This window comes from Mytilus edulis, chromosome 8 (genome assembly GCF_963676685.1).
Source record: "Mytilus edulis chromosome 8, xbMytEdul2.2, whole genome shotgun sequence".
NCBI classification, from domain to species: Eukaryota; Metazoa; Mollusca; class Bivalvia; order Mytilida; family Mytilidae; genus Mytilus; species Mytilus edulis.
Window position 1 is genome coordinate 87,709,471 of NC_092351.1, and position 17,635 is coordinate 87,727,105.

At 35.1% G+C, this 17,635-nt stretch overlaps 1 protein-coding gene and 1 long non-coding RNA gene across 2 annotated transcripts in view; both read right to left on the bottom strand.

Moving 5' to 3' along the window:
• Window positions 1-17,265, bottom strand: part of LOC139486569 (F-box only protein 40-like) — a 169,578-nt gene extending 152,313 nt beyond the window's left edge. The window contains exon 1 of the mRNA XM_071271494.1: window positions 17,217-17,265. The gene's annotated coding sequence lies outside the window, so the exon portion shown is untranslated. The remainder of the gene's footprint in view (window positions 1-17,216) is intronic.
• Window positions 168-16,805, bottom strand: LOC139486573 (uncharacterized). The gene is made up of 3 exons (XR_011655607.1): window positions 16,347-16,805; window positions 14,447-14,555; window positions 168-315 (listed from the first exon to the last, which is right to left on the bottom strand). It is a non-coding gene; the product is annotated as an uncharacterized lncRNA (long non-coding RNA).
• Window positions 17,266-17,635: the final 370 nt, after the last annotated feature.

Sequence of the window (17,635 nt, forward strand, 5' to 3'; positions counted from 1 at the left end):
TTAATAAGGTCTTTTTTAAAACTTGAAATTATTGGTCCCATATTTATCTGCTATAGCAAATGTATGGGCTGCTGATCTGCATATATGATAGCAATATATTCTTATGTTTTCAATGACCCCTTATTTTTTCACTCCACTTTATAAGATAGAAACAAATGTTATTCCATATTTTATTGGTTTTTTTAAAGGTATCATAAATTAGACATAAAGACAAAACTAAGCACAGTGAAAAAATTCTACTCTGTCCTGTAAAGTTTGAGATGTTTTTGTTGTTCAATCTTTGTCACTTGTATGGAAACACTAAATCTTGATAACCTACAACAGAAATATTATCACTTTTATTTCAATTCAATTGTTGCAGTTATCATGCATGTAATAGAGAAAATGATAAATTAGACCAGATCTCCACATTAATAATATCAAAACTAGAGGCTTCAATGAGCCTGTGTCACTCACATGATACTTTTATTTACAATTGATGCATGATACAGGAATTGTCCATACCAACCGTCAGTGTTTACCATACAATACAGTACTTCTATACACTGTCTGTATACAGTATTTGTTGGATTTTGTCCATACCTATCGTCGATGTTTGACATAAAATACAATACTCCTATATACCGTATATCAACAGTATATTTGTCTATACCTACCGTCGGTGGTTAACAAACAATACAGTCCTCCTATATACCGTCTATCAACAGTATTTGTCTATACCTACCGTCAGTGGTTAACATACGATATAGTACTCCTTTGCACCGTCCATCAACAGTATTTGTCTATACCTACCGTCGGTGGTTAACATGCAATAAAGTGCTCCTATATACCGTCTATCAACAGTATTTGTCTATACCTACTGTCGGTAGTTAACATACAATATAGTGCTCCTATATACCATCTATCAACAGTATATGTCTATACCTACCGTCGGTGGTTAACATACAATATAGTGCTCCCATATACCGTCTATCAACAGTATTTGTCTATACCTACCGTCGGTAGTTAACAAACAATATAGTGCTCCTATATACCGCGTATCAACAGTATGTGCCTATACCTACTGTCGGTAGTTAACATAAAATATAGTGCTCCTATATACTGTCTATCAACAGTATTTGTCTTTACCTACCGTCGGTAGTTTACATACAATATAGTGCTCCTATATACAATCTATCAACAGTATTTGTCTATACCTACCGTCGGTGGTTAACATACAATATAGCGCTCCTATATACCGTCTATCAACAGTATTTGTCTATACCTACTGTCGGTAGTTAACATACAGTATAGTGCTTCTATACACCGTATATCAACAGTATTTGTCTGTACCTACCGTCGGCGGTTAACATACAATACAGTCCTCCATTACACATTCTATTGACAGTTGTCTATACCTACCGTCGGTGATTAACATGCGATATAGTGCTCCCATATACCGTCTACCAACAGTATTTATCTATACCTACCGTCAGTGGTTAACATGCAATACAGTACTCCTATTCACCGTATATCAACAGTATTTGTCTATACCTACCGTCGGTGGTTAACATACAATATAGTGCTCCTATATAACGTCTATCAACAGTATTTGTCTATACCTACTGTCGGCAGTTACATACAATATAGTGCTCCTATATACCGTCTATCAACAGTATGTGTATATACCTACTGTCGGTAGTTAACATACAATATAGTGCTTCTATATACTGTCTATCAACAGTATTTGTCTATACCTACCGTCGGTAGTTAACATACAATATAGTGCTCCTATATACTGTCTATCAACAGTATTTGTCTATACCTACCGTCGGTAGTAAACATACAATATAGTGCTCCTATATACCGTCTATCAACAGTATGTGTCTATACCTACTGTCGGTAGTTAACATACAATATAGTGCTCCTATATACTGTCTATCAACAGTATTTGTCTATACCTACCGTCGGTAGTTAACATACAATATAGTTCTCCTATATACCATCTATCAACAGTATTTGTCTATACCTACCGTCGGTGGTTAACATACAATATAGTGCTCCTATATACCGTCTATCAACAGTATTAATCTATACCTACTGTGGGTAGTTAATATACAATATAGTGCTCCCATATACCGTCTATCAACAGTATTTAGTCTATACCTACCGTCGGTGGTTAACATACAATATATTGCTCTTATTTACCGTCTATCACCAGTATTTGTCTATACCTACCGTCGGTGGTTAACATACAATATAGTGCTCCTATATAACGTCTATCAACAGTATTTGTCTATACCTACTGTCGGAAGTTAACATACAATATAGTGCTCCTATATACCGTCTATCAACAGTATGTGTCTATACCTACTGTCGGTAGTTAACATACAATATAGTGCTTCTATATACTGTCTATCAACAGTATTTGTCTATACCTACCGTCGGTAGTTAACATACAATATAGTGCTCCTATATACTGTCTATCAACAGTATTTGTCCATACCTACCGTCGGTAGTAAACATACAATATAGAGCTCCTATATACCATCTATCAACAGTATTTGTCTATACCTACTGTCGGTAGTTAACATACAATATAGTGCTCCTATATACCGTCTATCAACAGTATGTGTCTACCTATTGTCGGTAGTTAACATACAATATAGTGCTCCTATATACTGTCTATCAACAGTATTTGTCTATACCTACCGTCGGTAGTTAACATACAATATAGTGCTCCTATATACCATCTATCAACAGTTTTTGTCTATACCTACCGTCGGTGGTTAACATACAATATAGTGCTCCTATATACCGTCTATCAACAGTATTAATCTATACCTACTGTGGGTAGTTAATATACAATATAGTGCTCCCATATACCGTCTATCTACAGTATTTAGTCTATACCTACCGTCGGTGGTTAACATACAATATATTGCTCTTATTTACCGTCTATCACCAGTATTTGTCTATACCTACCGTCGGTGGTTAACATAAGATATAGTGCTCCTATATACCGTCTATCAACAGTATTTGTCTATACCTACCGTCGGTAGTTAACATACAATGTAGTGCTCCTATATACCGTCTATCAACAGTATTTGTCTATACCTACCGTCGGTAGTTAACATACAATATAGTGCTCCTTTATACCGTGTATCAACAGTATGTGTCTATACCTACTGTTGGTAGTTAACATACAATATAGTGCTCCTATATACTATCAACAGTATTTGTCTATACCTACCGTCGGTAGTTTACATACAATATAGTGCTCCTATATACCGTCTATCAACAGTATTTGGCTATACCTACCGTCAGTGGTTAACATAGAATATAGTGCTCCTATATACTGTCTATCACCAGTATTTGTCTATACCTACCGTCGGTAGTTAACATACAATATAGTGCTCCTATATACCGTCTATCAACAGTATTTGGCTATACCTACCGTCAGTGGTTAACATAGAATATAGTGCTCCTATATACTGTCTATCACCAGTATTTGTCTATACCTACCGTCGGTAGTTAACATACAATATAGTGCTCCTATATACCGTTTATCAACAATATTTGTCTATACCTACCGTCGCTGGTTAACATACAATATAGTGCTCTTTGATACCGTCTATCAACAGTATCTGTCTATACCTACTGTCGGTAGTTGCTCCTATATACCGTCTATCACCAGTATTTGTCTATACCTACCGTCGGTGGTTAACATACGATATAGTGCTCCTATATACCGTCTATCAACAGTATTTGGCTATACCTATCGTCAGTGGTTAACAAACAATATGGTGCTCCTATATACCGTCTATCAACAGTATTTGTCTATACCTACCGTCGGTAGTTAACATACAATATAGTGCTCCTATATACCGTCTATCAACAGTATTTGTCTATACCTACCGTCGGTGGTTAACATACAATATAGTGCTCCTATATACCGTCTATCAACAGTATTTGTCTATACTTACCGTCGGTGGTTAACATACAATATAGTGCTCCCATATACCGTTGATGTCTATCAACAGTATTTGTCTATACCTACTGTCGGTAGTTAACATACAATATAGTGCTCCTATATACCATCTATCAACAGTATATGTCTATACCTACCGTCGGTGGTTAACATACAATATAGTGCTCCCATATACCGTCAATCAACAGTATTTGTCTATACCTACCGTCGGTGGTTAACATACAATATAGTGCTCCTATATACCGTCTATCAACAGTATGTGTCTATACCTACTGTCGGTAGTTAACATACAATATAGTGCTCCTATATACTGTCTATCAACAGTATTTGTCTATACCTACCGTCGGTAGTTAACATACAATATAGTGCTCCTATATACCATCTATCAACAGTATTTGTCTATACCTACCGTCGGTGGTTAACATACAATATAGTGCTCCTATATACCGTCTATCAACAGTATTAATCTATACCTACTGTGGGTAGTTAATATACAATATAGTGCTCCCATATACCGTCTATCTACAGTATTTAGTCTATACCTACCGTCGGTGGTTAACATACAATATATTGCTCTTATTTACCGTCTATCATCAGTATTTGTCTATACCTACCGTCGGTGGTAAACATAAGATATAGTGCTCCTATATACCGTCTATCAACAGTATTTGTCTATACCTACCGTCGGTAGTTAACATACAATATAGTGCTCCTATATACCGTCTATCAACAGTATTTGTCTATACCTACCGTCGGTAGTTAACATACAATATAGTGCTCCTTTATACCGTGTATCAACAGTATGTGTCTATACCTACTGTTGGTAGTTAACATACAATATAGTGCTCCTATATACTATCAACAGTATTTGTCTATACCTACCGTCGGTAGTTAACATACAATATAGTGCTCCTATATACCGTCTATCAACAGTATTTGGCTATACCTACCGTCAGTGGTTAACATAGAATATAGCGCTCCTATATACTGTCTATCACCAGTATTTGTCTATACCTACCGTCGGTAGTTAACATACAATATAGTGCTCCTATATACCGTTTATCAACAATATTTGTCTATACCTACCGTCGCAGGTTAACATACAATATAGTGCTCTTTGATACCGTCTATCAACAGTATTTGTCTATACCTACCGTCGGTGGTTAACATACAATATAATGCTCCTATATACCATCTATCAACAGTATTTGTCTATACCTACCGTCGGTAGTTAACATACAATATAGTGCTCCTATATACCATCTATCAACAGTATTTGTCTATATCTACCGTCGATGGTTAACATACAATATAGTGCTCCTATATACCGTCTATCAACAGTATCTGTCTATACCTACTGTCGGTAGTTAACATACAATATATTGCTCTTATTTACCGTCTATCACCAGTATTTGTCTATACCTACCGTCGGTGGTTAACATAAGATATAGTGCTCCTATATACCGTCTATCAACAGTATTTGGCTATACCTACCGTCAGTGGTTAACATAGAATATAGTGCTCCTATATACTGTCTATCACCAGTATTTGTCTATACCTACCGTCGGTGGTTAACATGGAATATAGTGCTCCTATATACCGTCTATCAACAGTATTTGTTTATACCTACTGTCGGTAGTTAACATACAATATATTGCTCTTATTTACCGTCTATCACCAGTATTTGTCTATACCTACCGTCGGTGGTTAACATAAGATATAGTGCTCCTATATACCGTCTATCAACAGTATTTGGCTATACCTACCGTCAGTGGTTAACATAGAATATAGTGCTCCTATATACTGTCTATCACCAGTATTTGTCTATACCTACCGTCGGTGGTTAACATGGAATATAGTGCTCCTTTATACCGTGTATCAACAGTATGTGTCTATACCTACTGTTGGTAGTTAACATACAATATAGTGCTCCTATATACTATCAACAGTATTTGTCTATACCTACCGTCGGTAGTTAACATACAATATAGTGCTCCTATATACCGTCTATCAACAGTATTTGGCTATACCTACCGTCAGTGGTTAACATAGAATATAGTGCTCCTATATACTGTCTATCACCAGTATTTGTCTATACCTACCGTCGGTAGTTAACATACAATATAGTGCTCCTATATACCGTTTATCAACAATATTTGTCTATACCTACCGTCGCTGGTTAACATACAATATAGTGCTCTTTGATACCGTCTATCAACAGTATCTGTCTATACCTACTGTCGGTAGTTGCTCCTATATACCGTCTATCACCAGTATTTGTCTATACCTACCGTCGGTGGTTAACATACGATATAGTGCTCCTATATACCGTCTATCAACAGTATTTGTCTACACCTACTGTCGGTAGTTAACATACAATATAGTGCTCCTATATATCGTCTATCAACAGTATTTGTCTATACTTACCGTCGGTTGTTAACATACAATATAGTGCTCCCATATACCGTTGATGTCTATCAACAGTATTTGTCTATACCTACTGTCGGTAGTTAACATACAATATAGTGCTCCTATATACCATCTATCAACAGTATATGTCTATACCTACCGTCGGTGGTTAACATACAATATAGTGCTCCCATATACCGTCTATCAACAGTATTTGTCTATACCTACCGTCGGTGGTTAACATACAATATAGTGCTCCTATATACCGTCTATCAACAGTATGTGTCTATACCTACTGTCGGTAGTTAACATACAATATAGTGCTCCTATATACTGTCTATCAACAGTATTTGTCTATACCTACCGTCGGTAGTTAACATACAATATAGTGCTCCTATATACCATCTATCAACAGTATTTGTCTATACCTACCGTCGGTGGTTAACATACAATATAGTGCTCCTATATACCGTCTATCAACAGTATTAATCTATACCTACTGTGGGTAGTTAATATACAATATAGTGCTCCCATATACCGTCTATCTACAGTATTTAGTCTATACCTACCGTCGGTGGTTAACATACAATATATTGCTCTTATTTACCGTCTATCATCAGTATTTGTCTATACCTACCGTCGGTGGTTAACATAAGATATAGTGCTCCTATATACCGTCTATCAACAGTATTTGTCTATACCTACCGTCGGTAGTTAACATACAATATAGTGCTCCTATATACCGTCTATCAACAGTATTTGTCTATACCTACCGTCGGTAGTTAACATACAATATAGTGCTCCTTTATACCGTGTATCAACAGTATGTGTCTATACCTACTGTTGGTAGTTAACATACAATATAGTGCTCCTATATACTATCAACAGTATTTGTCTATACCTACCGTCGGTAGTTAACATACAATATAGTGCTCCTATATACCGTCTATCAACAGTATTTGGCTATACCTACCGTCAGTGGTTAACATAGAATATAGTGCTCCTATATACTGTCTATCACCAGTATTTGTCTATACCTACCGTCGGTAGTTAACATACAATATAGTGCTCCTATATACCGTTTATCAACAATATTTGTCTATACCTACCGTCGCTGGTTAACATACAATATAGTGCTCTTTGATACCGTCTATCAACAGTATCTGTCTATACCTACTGTCGGTAGTTGCTCCTATATACCGTCTATCACCAGTATTTGTCTATACCTACCGTCGGTGGTTAACATACGATATAGTGCTCCTATATACCGTCTATCAACAGTATTTGTCTATACCTACTGTCGGTAGTTAACATACAATATAGTGCTCCTATATACCGTCTATCAACAGTATTTGTCTATACCTACCGTCGGTAGTTAACATACAATATAGTGCTCCTATATACCGTCTATCAACAGTATTTGTCTATACCTACTGTCGGTAGTTGCTCCTATATACCGTCTATCACCAGTATTTGTCTATACCTACCGTCGGTGGTTAACATAAGATATAGTGCTCCTATATACCGTCTATCAACAGTATTTGGCTATACCTATCGTCAGTGGTTAACATACAATATGGTGCTCCTATATACCGTCTATCAACAGTATTTGTCTATACCTACCGTCGGTAGTTAACATACAATATAGTGCTCCTATATACCGTCTATCAACAGTATTTGTCTATACCTACCGTCGGTGGTTAACATACAATATAGTGCTCCTATATACCGTCTATTAACAGTATTTGTCTATACTTACCGTCGGTGGTTTACATACAATATAGTGCTCCCATATACCGTTGATGTCTATCAACAGTATTTGTCTATACCTACTGTCGGTAGTTAACATACAATATAGTGCTCCTATATACCATCTATCAACAGTATATGTCTATACCTACCGTCGGTGGTTAACATACAATATAGTGCTCCCATATACCGTCTATCAACAGTATTTGTCTATACCTACCGTCGGTGGTTAACATACAATATAGTGCTCCTATATACCGTCTATCAACAGTATGTGTCTATACCTACTGTCGGTACTTAACATACAATATAGTGCTCCTATATACCGTCTATCAACAGTATTTGTCTATACCTACCGTCGGTAGTTAACATACAATATAGTGCTCCTATATACCATCTATCAACAGTATTTGTCTATACCTACCGTCGGTGGTTAACATACAATATAATGCTCCTATATACCATCTATCAACAGTATTTGTCTATACCTACCGTCGGTAGTTAACATACAATATAGTGCTCCTATATACCATCTATCAACAGTATTTGTCTATATCTACCGTCGATGGTTAACATACAATATAGTGCTCCTATATACCGTCTATCAACAGTATCTGTCTATACCTACTGTCGGTAGTTAACATACAATATATTGCTCTTATTTACCGTCTATCACCAGTATTTGTCTATACCTACCGTCGGTGGTTAACATAAGATATAGTGCTCCTATATACCGTCTATCAACAGTATTTGGCTATACCTACCGTCAGTGGTTAACATAGAATATAGTGCTCCTATATACTGTCTATCACCAGTATTTGTCTATACCTACCGTCGGTGGTTAACATGGAATATAGTGCTCCTATATACCGTCTATCAACAGTATTTGTTTATACCTACTGTCGGTAGTTAACATACAATATATTGCTCTTATTTACCGTCTATCACCAGTATTTGTCTATACCTACCGTCGGTGGTTAACATAAGATATAGTGCTCCTATATACCGTCTATCAACAGTATTTGGCTATACCTACCGTCAGTGGTTAACATAGAATATAGTGCTCCTATATACTGTCTATCACCAGTATTTGTCTATACCTACCGTCGGTGGTTAACATGGAATATAGTGCTCCTTTATACCGTGTATCAACAGTATGTGTCTATACCTACTGTTGGTAGTTAACATACAATATAGTGCTCCTATATACTATCAACAGTATTTGTCTATACCTACCGTCGGTAGTTAACATACAATATAGTGCTCCTATATACCGTCTATCAACAGTATTTGGCTATACCTACCGTCAGTGGTTAACATAGAATATAGTGCTCCTATATACTGTCTATCACCAGTATTTGTCTATACCTACCGTCGGTAGTTAACATACAATATAGTGCTCCTATATACCGTTTATCAACAATATTTGTCTATACCTACCGTCGCTGGTTAACATACAATATAGTGCTCTTTGATACCGTCTATCAACAGTATCTGTCTATACCTACTGTCGGTAGTTGCTCCTATATACCGTCTATCACCAGTATTTGTCTATACCTACCGTCGGTGGTTAACATACGATATAGTGCTCCTATATACCGTCTATCAACAGTATTTGTCTACACCTACTGTCGGTAGTTAACATACAATATAGTGCTCCTATATACCGTCTATCAACAGTATTTGTCTATACCTACCGTCGGTAGTTAACATACAATATAGTGCTCCTATATACCGTCTATCAACAGTATTTGTTTATACCTACTGTCGGTAGTTGCTCCTATATACCGTCTATCACCGGTATTTGTCTATACCTACCGTCGGTGGTTAACATAAGATATAGTGCTCCTATATACCGTCTATCAACAGTATTTGGCTATACCTATCGTCAGTGGTTAACATACAATATGGTGCTCCTATATACCGTCTATCAACAGTATTTGTCTATACCTACCGTCGGTAGTTAACATACAATATAGTGCTCCTATATACCATCTATCAACAGTATTTGTCTATATCTACCGTCGGTGGTTAACATACAATATAGTGCTCCTATATACCGTCTATCAACAGTATCTGTCTATACCTACTGTCGGTAGTTAACATACAATATATTGCTCTTATTTACCGTCTATCACCAGTATTTGTCTATACCTACCGTCGGTGGTTAACATAAGATATAGTGCTCCTATATACCGTCTATCAACAGTATTTGGCTATACCTACCGTCAGTGGTTAACATAGAATATAGTGCTCCTATATACTGTCTATCACCAGTATTTGTCTATACCTACCGTCGGTGGTTAACATAAGATATAGTGCTCCTATATACCGTCTATCAACAGTATTTGGCTATACTTACCGTCGGTGGTTTACATACAATATAGTGCTCCCATATACCGTTGATGTCTATCAACAGTATTTGTCTATACCTACTGTCGGTAGTTAACATACAATATAGTGCTCCTATATACCATCTATCAACAGTATATGTCTATACCTACCGTCGGTGGTTAACATACAATATAGTGCTCCCATATACCGTCTATCAACAGTATTTGTCTATACCTACCGTCGGTGGTTAACATACAATATAGTGCTCCTATATACCGTCTATCAACAGTATGTGTCTATACCTACTGTCGGTACTTAACATACAATATAGTGCTCCTATATACCGTCTATCAACAGTATTTGTCTATACCTACCGTCGGTAGTTAACATACAATATAGTGCTCCTATATACCATCTATCAACAGTATTTGTCTATACCTACCGTCGGTGGTTAACATACAATATAATGCTCCTATATACCATCTATCAACAGTATTTGTCTATACCTACCGTCGGTAGTTAACATACAATATAGTGCTCCTATATACCATCTATCAACAGTATTTGTCTATATCTACCGTCGGTGGTTAACATACAATATAGTGCTCCTATATACCGTCTATCAACAGTATCTGTCTATACCTACTGTCGGTAGTTAACATACAATATATTGCTCTTATTTACCGTCTATCACCAGTATTTGTCTATACCTACCGTCGGTGGTTAACATAAGATATAGTGCTCCTATATACCGTCTATCAACAGTATTTGGCTATACCTACCGTCAGTGGTTAACATAGAATATAGTGCTCCTATATACTGTCTATCACCAGTATTTGTCTATACCTACCGTCGGTGGTTAACATGGAATATAGTGCTCCTATATACCGTCTATCAACAGTATTTGTTTATACCTACTGTCGGTAGTTAACATACAATATATTGCTCTTATTTACCGTCTATCACCAGTATTTGTCTATACCTACCGTCGGTGGTTAACATAAGATATAGTGCTCCTATATACCGTCTATCAACAGTATTTGGCTATACCTACCGTCAGTGGTTAACATAGAATATAGTGCTCCTATATACTGTCTATCACCAGTATTTGTCTATACCTACCGTCGGTGGTTAACATGGAATATAGTGCTCCTTTATACCGTGTATCAACAGTATGTGTCTATACCTACTGTTGGTAGTTAACATACAATATAGTGCTCCTATATACTATCAACAGTATTTGTCTATACCTACCGTCGGTAGTTAACATACAATATAGTGCTCCTATATACCGTCTATCAACAGTATTTGGCTATACCTACCGTCAGTGGTTAACATAGAATATAGTGCTCCTATATACTGTCTATCACCAGTATTTGTCTATACCTACCGTCGGTAGTTAACATACAATATAGTGCTCCTATATACCGTTTATCAACAATATTTGTCTATACCTACCGTCGCTGGTTAACATACAATATAGTGCTCTTTGATACCGTCTATCAACAGTATCTGTCTATACCTACTGTCGGTAGTTGCTCCTATATACCGTCTATCACCAGTATTTGTCTATACCTACCGTCGGTGGTTAACATACGATATAGTGCTCCTATATACCGTCTATCAACAGTATTTGTCTATACCTACTGTCGGTAGTTAACATACAATATAGTGCTCCTATATACCGTCTATCAACAGTATTTGTCTATACCTACCGTCGGTAGTTAACATACAATATAGTGCTCCTATATACCGTCTATCAACAGTATTTGTCTATACCTACTGTCGGTAGTTGCTCCTATATACCGTCTATCACCAGTATTTGTCTATACCTACCGTCGGTGGTTAACATAAGATATAGTGCTCCTATATACCGTCTATCAACAGTATTTGGCTATACCTATCGTCAGTGGTTAACATACAATATGGTGCTCCTATATACCGTCTATCAACAGTATTTGTCTATACCTACCGTCGGTAGTTAACATACAATATAGTGCTCCTATATACCGTCTATCAACAGTATTTGTCTATACCTACCGTCGGTGGTTAACATACAATATAGTGCTCCTATATACCGTCTATTAACAGTATTTGTCTATACTTACCGTCGGTGGTTTACATACAATATAGTGCTCCCATATACCGTTGATGTCTATCAACAGTATTTGTCTATACCTACTGTCGGTAGTTAACATACAATATAGTGCTCCTATATACCATCTATCAACAGTATATGTCTATACCTACCGTCGGTGGTTAACATACAATATAGTGCTCCCATATACCGTCTATCAACAGTATTTGTCTATACCTACCGTCGGTGGTTAACATACAATATAGTGCTCCTATATACCGTCTATCAACAGTATGTGTCTATACCTACTGTCGGTACTTAACATACAATATAGTGCTCCTATATACCGTCTATCAACAGTATTTGTCTATACCTACCGTCGGTAGTTAACATACAATATAGTGCTCCTATATACCATCTATCAACAGTATTTGTCTATACCTACCGTCGGTGGTTAACATACAATATAGTGCTCCTATATACCGTCTATCAACAGTATCTGTCTATACCTACTGTCGGTAGTTAACATACAATATATTGCTCTTATTTACCGTCTATCACCAGTATTTGTCTATACCTACCGTCGGTGGTTAACATAAGATATAGTGCTCCTATATACCGTCTATCAACAGTATTTGGTTATACCTACCGTCAGTGGTTAACATAGAATATAGTGCTCCTATATACTGTCTATCACCAGTATTTGTCTATACCTACCGTCGGTGGTTAACATGGAATATAGTGCTCCTATATACCGTCTATCAACAGTATTTGTTTATACCTACTGTCGGAGGTTAACATAGAATATAGTGCTCCTATATACCAAGAGGGATAACGGATCTGCATCTAGAATTTATCATGCTGCCCTCTTTTTGGATTTTTAAAATTCTTGTTATCCCTCAATTTTTACATTCATCCCAAATAATACAACAGTAGTCAATTAGGGGCAGAACACTCATTGTATTATGTTTTCTTGCAGTTATATAAAAAAAAATGTATTTAAGAAAGATGGTATATTCTGGATGATATATTAGCACAACCTTAGTCAATTTGATTTCTCCAGTTACTTAGTGGGCTGTCAATTTTGAAACTAATATTTTTTCACATGAAGAATTTTGTAATACTTTAATTTATTATCAAGTTTGGTTGAAAAGTCTGAATAGTTTCTGCTTTGTTCCAGTAATCGAACATTTTGTTTCATTTGCATCTATGAATATGTTATTCATTTTACACCACTCTTCAACCCTGTATAAATCTTCTTGAACATCATCATTTATATTTTCTAGATGTTTCCCCCTGATTTATGAATAGTGGTGTCATCAGCAATTACAACGATATAGGTCTGTCTCACAATTTTTAATACATAAGGGAAGGTCATTTATAAATAGCACAAACAATAGAGGACAAGGTATAGAACATTGGGGAACACCAAATTTTACATGTTGTTGTTCAGAGTTAACATTACAAATGTATACCTTTTGTTATTCAGGTACGACTTAAAAAAACTAACAGTAGTCTCACTAAATCCATACATGTCGAGCTTAAAACAAAGAAAGTCATATTCTACCAAATCAAAAACTTTTTTTTAAATCTTAATAAAATTGCTAGGTTTAAATTACCATCTTTCATTTCTTGCAACCATGTGTCAATGATATTAAATAAATGTCAAGCTCAATCCAGTATATATTCCAAGTTATGGACAAATGAATCGATAATGCTATTAAAAATACCAAATCATAACCAGTGCTTTTCTCTTTTTCTATTTACAGTATATGACTAGGTAATAATGATTACTTTTTTCAACTATTTTCATACTTTTTTGTTTCCTCTGCTTTTGTATCAAGGGCATAATTGTTTATGGCAAACTAAGCATCTGCATAATCAAACTATTCCTAACTATACTCTACCTCAAATTCTGGAAACTGCAGAATTTTTGTCATAGCAGTCTTATGGTAGCTGAACTATTTCTATTTTTTTGTAAATCTGGATTAATAAGTCTTTTGTCACATTCTGGGGCTATAGAAAAAAAACATTACAGAATTATCAAAATTATGTGTGTATAATGTTTGTGTACAGTCAACTAAAAAAGGACAAAAATTATTTTTTTGTGTATAAATAAATAATTGTGATTTTAATGTCTTAATATTATAAAAAAAACTTCAAAAGATTAAATTTAAGTTATAATCTAAACATGAAAGAGCACATATAAATCAACCTTTTACTCAGATTTATATCTATATCTTTATTCTCATAAAGCCAATGCATTACATCGGTACAGAGATAACAAATACAACAATAAATATTTACAATATGTACAAAACAAGCGAGAGAGGTTACAAAAGTTACAAGCCAGGAGTACAAACACTAGTATTTATATTTTTTATAAAAGAACAAAGCTTCTTCAGAACTGGTTTCCTTGTACTTGACATAAGTTCAGAGAATTTAACTGTATTTTGCCGTTTTGTAAAATATGCAGTTAAAAACTCTTTGCGTTTTTGATGGAAAAAATTGCATTCAAATATAAAATGATATTCGTCACCTATTTGTCGATTGTTACATAGACTGCAAAAGCGGTTTTCTCTGATCACGTTTTGCCATCTTCCTGTTTCAATCGGCAGCTTAGTATTAGTCGTTCTAAATCGACAAAAAACAATAGCGTCTTGAAGTCCAAAATATTAAAATATTCTTTGAATTCCAAGTTTTTCTTAAAAATTTTGTAGTTAATACCTTTTGGTGAATTTTGAATGAGGGAATTCCAGTTCTGAATATATTGATCTAGCAATCTCTGCTTTATAACAGTTTTTAACCATTCTTTATTAACAAAATTTTGTGACTCCCATATGTATGAGAAACCACAATCTTGAAATATTTTTTGTATAAACAGGATCCATTTTATCTGGTTATTATCTAAAACCAGTTATAACTAGCTATAATATCTTTGACTTCACGAATATAATAATCTAATTTTACAAATCAGTATTTATTTGGTGGCACTTCCTGCACACTAAGTATGTTATGCCTTAGGTTTAATTTTGATGCAATCATATTTCAGAAGGTACATGTCTTGAACTGTTTTAATGAATAAATTACAGTTTAAAACTCAGTTTAGGCTGACCTGAGGTCAATAGTCTTAAACAATGTCATCAAACTATCAGTTTTACTGTAATATATTGATATTGTGACATTTATGGGAAAGAGCATATGAGTTAGTCATATTGGTCAATACAATGGAAAGTTTATAGCTGAGACTACTATAACACTATGTGTTATACTAGTAGTCTCAGTTTATAACTATGTTAATGTTAATTATATACATGACATAATAATTAAATCATTTAAAAAACTATTCCAAAGATTTCTCTCAAATCATGTTTACATTTTTTTAGAGAAGAGTCTGTCTGAAATATATTCAGGGTTGTCCAAATAATTATGACTTCTTAAAAAGCTATATTATGGGGGAAAAAGGGGGGGGTCTATCATGGGTTTTTTTTCATACAGGAGGAAGACGTCAAAGCAAAAAATAACCCAACAAAACAAAATAAAATAATAGCCTGTCAAGACGTCCTTATATCATAATAATTTGGTCTAAATTTGGGATAATACAATTAACTTCCTTTGATGTCGGGGAGGGGAAAAGTTTTGACGATTAATTATTCTTGAAACTAACCATTATTATTTCTTATTGTTACTTTGTTAAGCGAGCGCGATATGTGGTTCTCGAGTTATTTAAAAAAAAAAAGGGGGGGGGGAACTTGTTACTATATCAAATTTACCAAGTTTGGAGACAATAAATATTTAAAATCTAACCATAAACTCCAATGTTCCTGCTTTTTTTAGCAGAACAAACACGATGGCATTCTCGTCTCTGTTATAATCAATAGTTAACTCATTTCTTCTTCCAGGTTATTTCTTAATCAATTATGATTATCAGCTGTCTATCTATTTACCATGTTTATGTTAAACTGGTCCGTAATTCCATCGTAGTGTATCGATAAGTGAACACAACAGGGATCCAGTTTATTAAACGTCTGTAAACCGAGGTATATAATATACAAGGTTCCTGAGTCAGTAACCGTAACTATCACCGTGCTTTGTGCGCATGCGCAAGAAACACCAACAACAAGGATAAAACAGGGTACATAGTTCCGTAATTTCGTATATTTTTCTTATCTTCATACTAAAGAGCTCCAAAAGTAGGCGTGCTTAGGTGCACTGGGCGGGTCTAAAAACCGACTCTCGGTGGTTAACGTCTCTCGATGGTTAACTTTAAGTGCCTACCGTCACAAATATTATCAAAAGAGAGTTGGTTAAACTTTGTTGTTGCGTTTTTATATTTACTTAGCATACACTGAATGTTTACCTGTTTTTTATGCAGTCAAAATCTATTTGCTTTGTCTACTATGTTCCTCCTGACTTAATATAGCTTTAATAAAACATTCTAGAAGACGTCTGTTGTAATGATTAGACGCTAGAGACCTTTTTTTTTTTAGCAAGGTTGACCAATATAAGATCAATCCGTGTATTTGTTTCATTTGAATCAAGGACAAATCTTGTTTGATTTATGACATACAATTTTTAACAATATTTTAAAGTAATGATAAATTCTTCAGAAAAAGGACCGTTATTGATTACGTATCTGTTTTAGTAAAGACATAAATAACATTCAACAAAACTTACCTGCTGAATAACACACCCTTCCTATACTCCGGATCAGATCTATATTTAGCATAATATTAAATGTATACTCAATATCCAAATCAACAAACGGTTTTAACCAGTAAATTACAACCGGTCACTGGCGAATTATACATGTTTATGAGAATGAGAAATTAATTTAGTTTGTAGATAGTTCAATTATAAACCCACCTAAAATAATTCGTTTTTCGTTGATCAGCAAACGAAACCACGCTTATCAGGAACATAGTGTTTTAAAATGCTACACATTTCACATGTTTCTATCATTCTGTTACATAAGGTACTATTCTATTTGGTAAATATCAGTTCCCTTTTCCATACTTTTGGGATGTTTTTGCTGTTGATTTTTTAATGGACATGCATTTATTATTTTTTTTTATTTATTTTTGCAGCCAACGGTT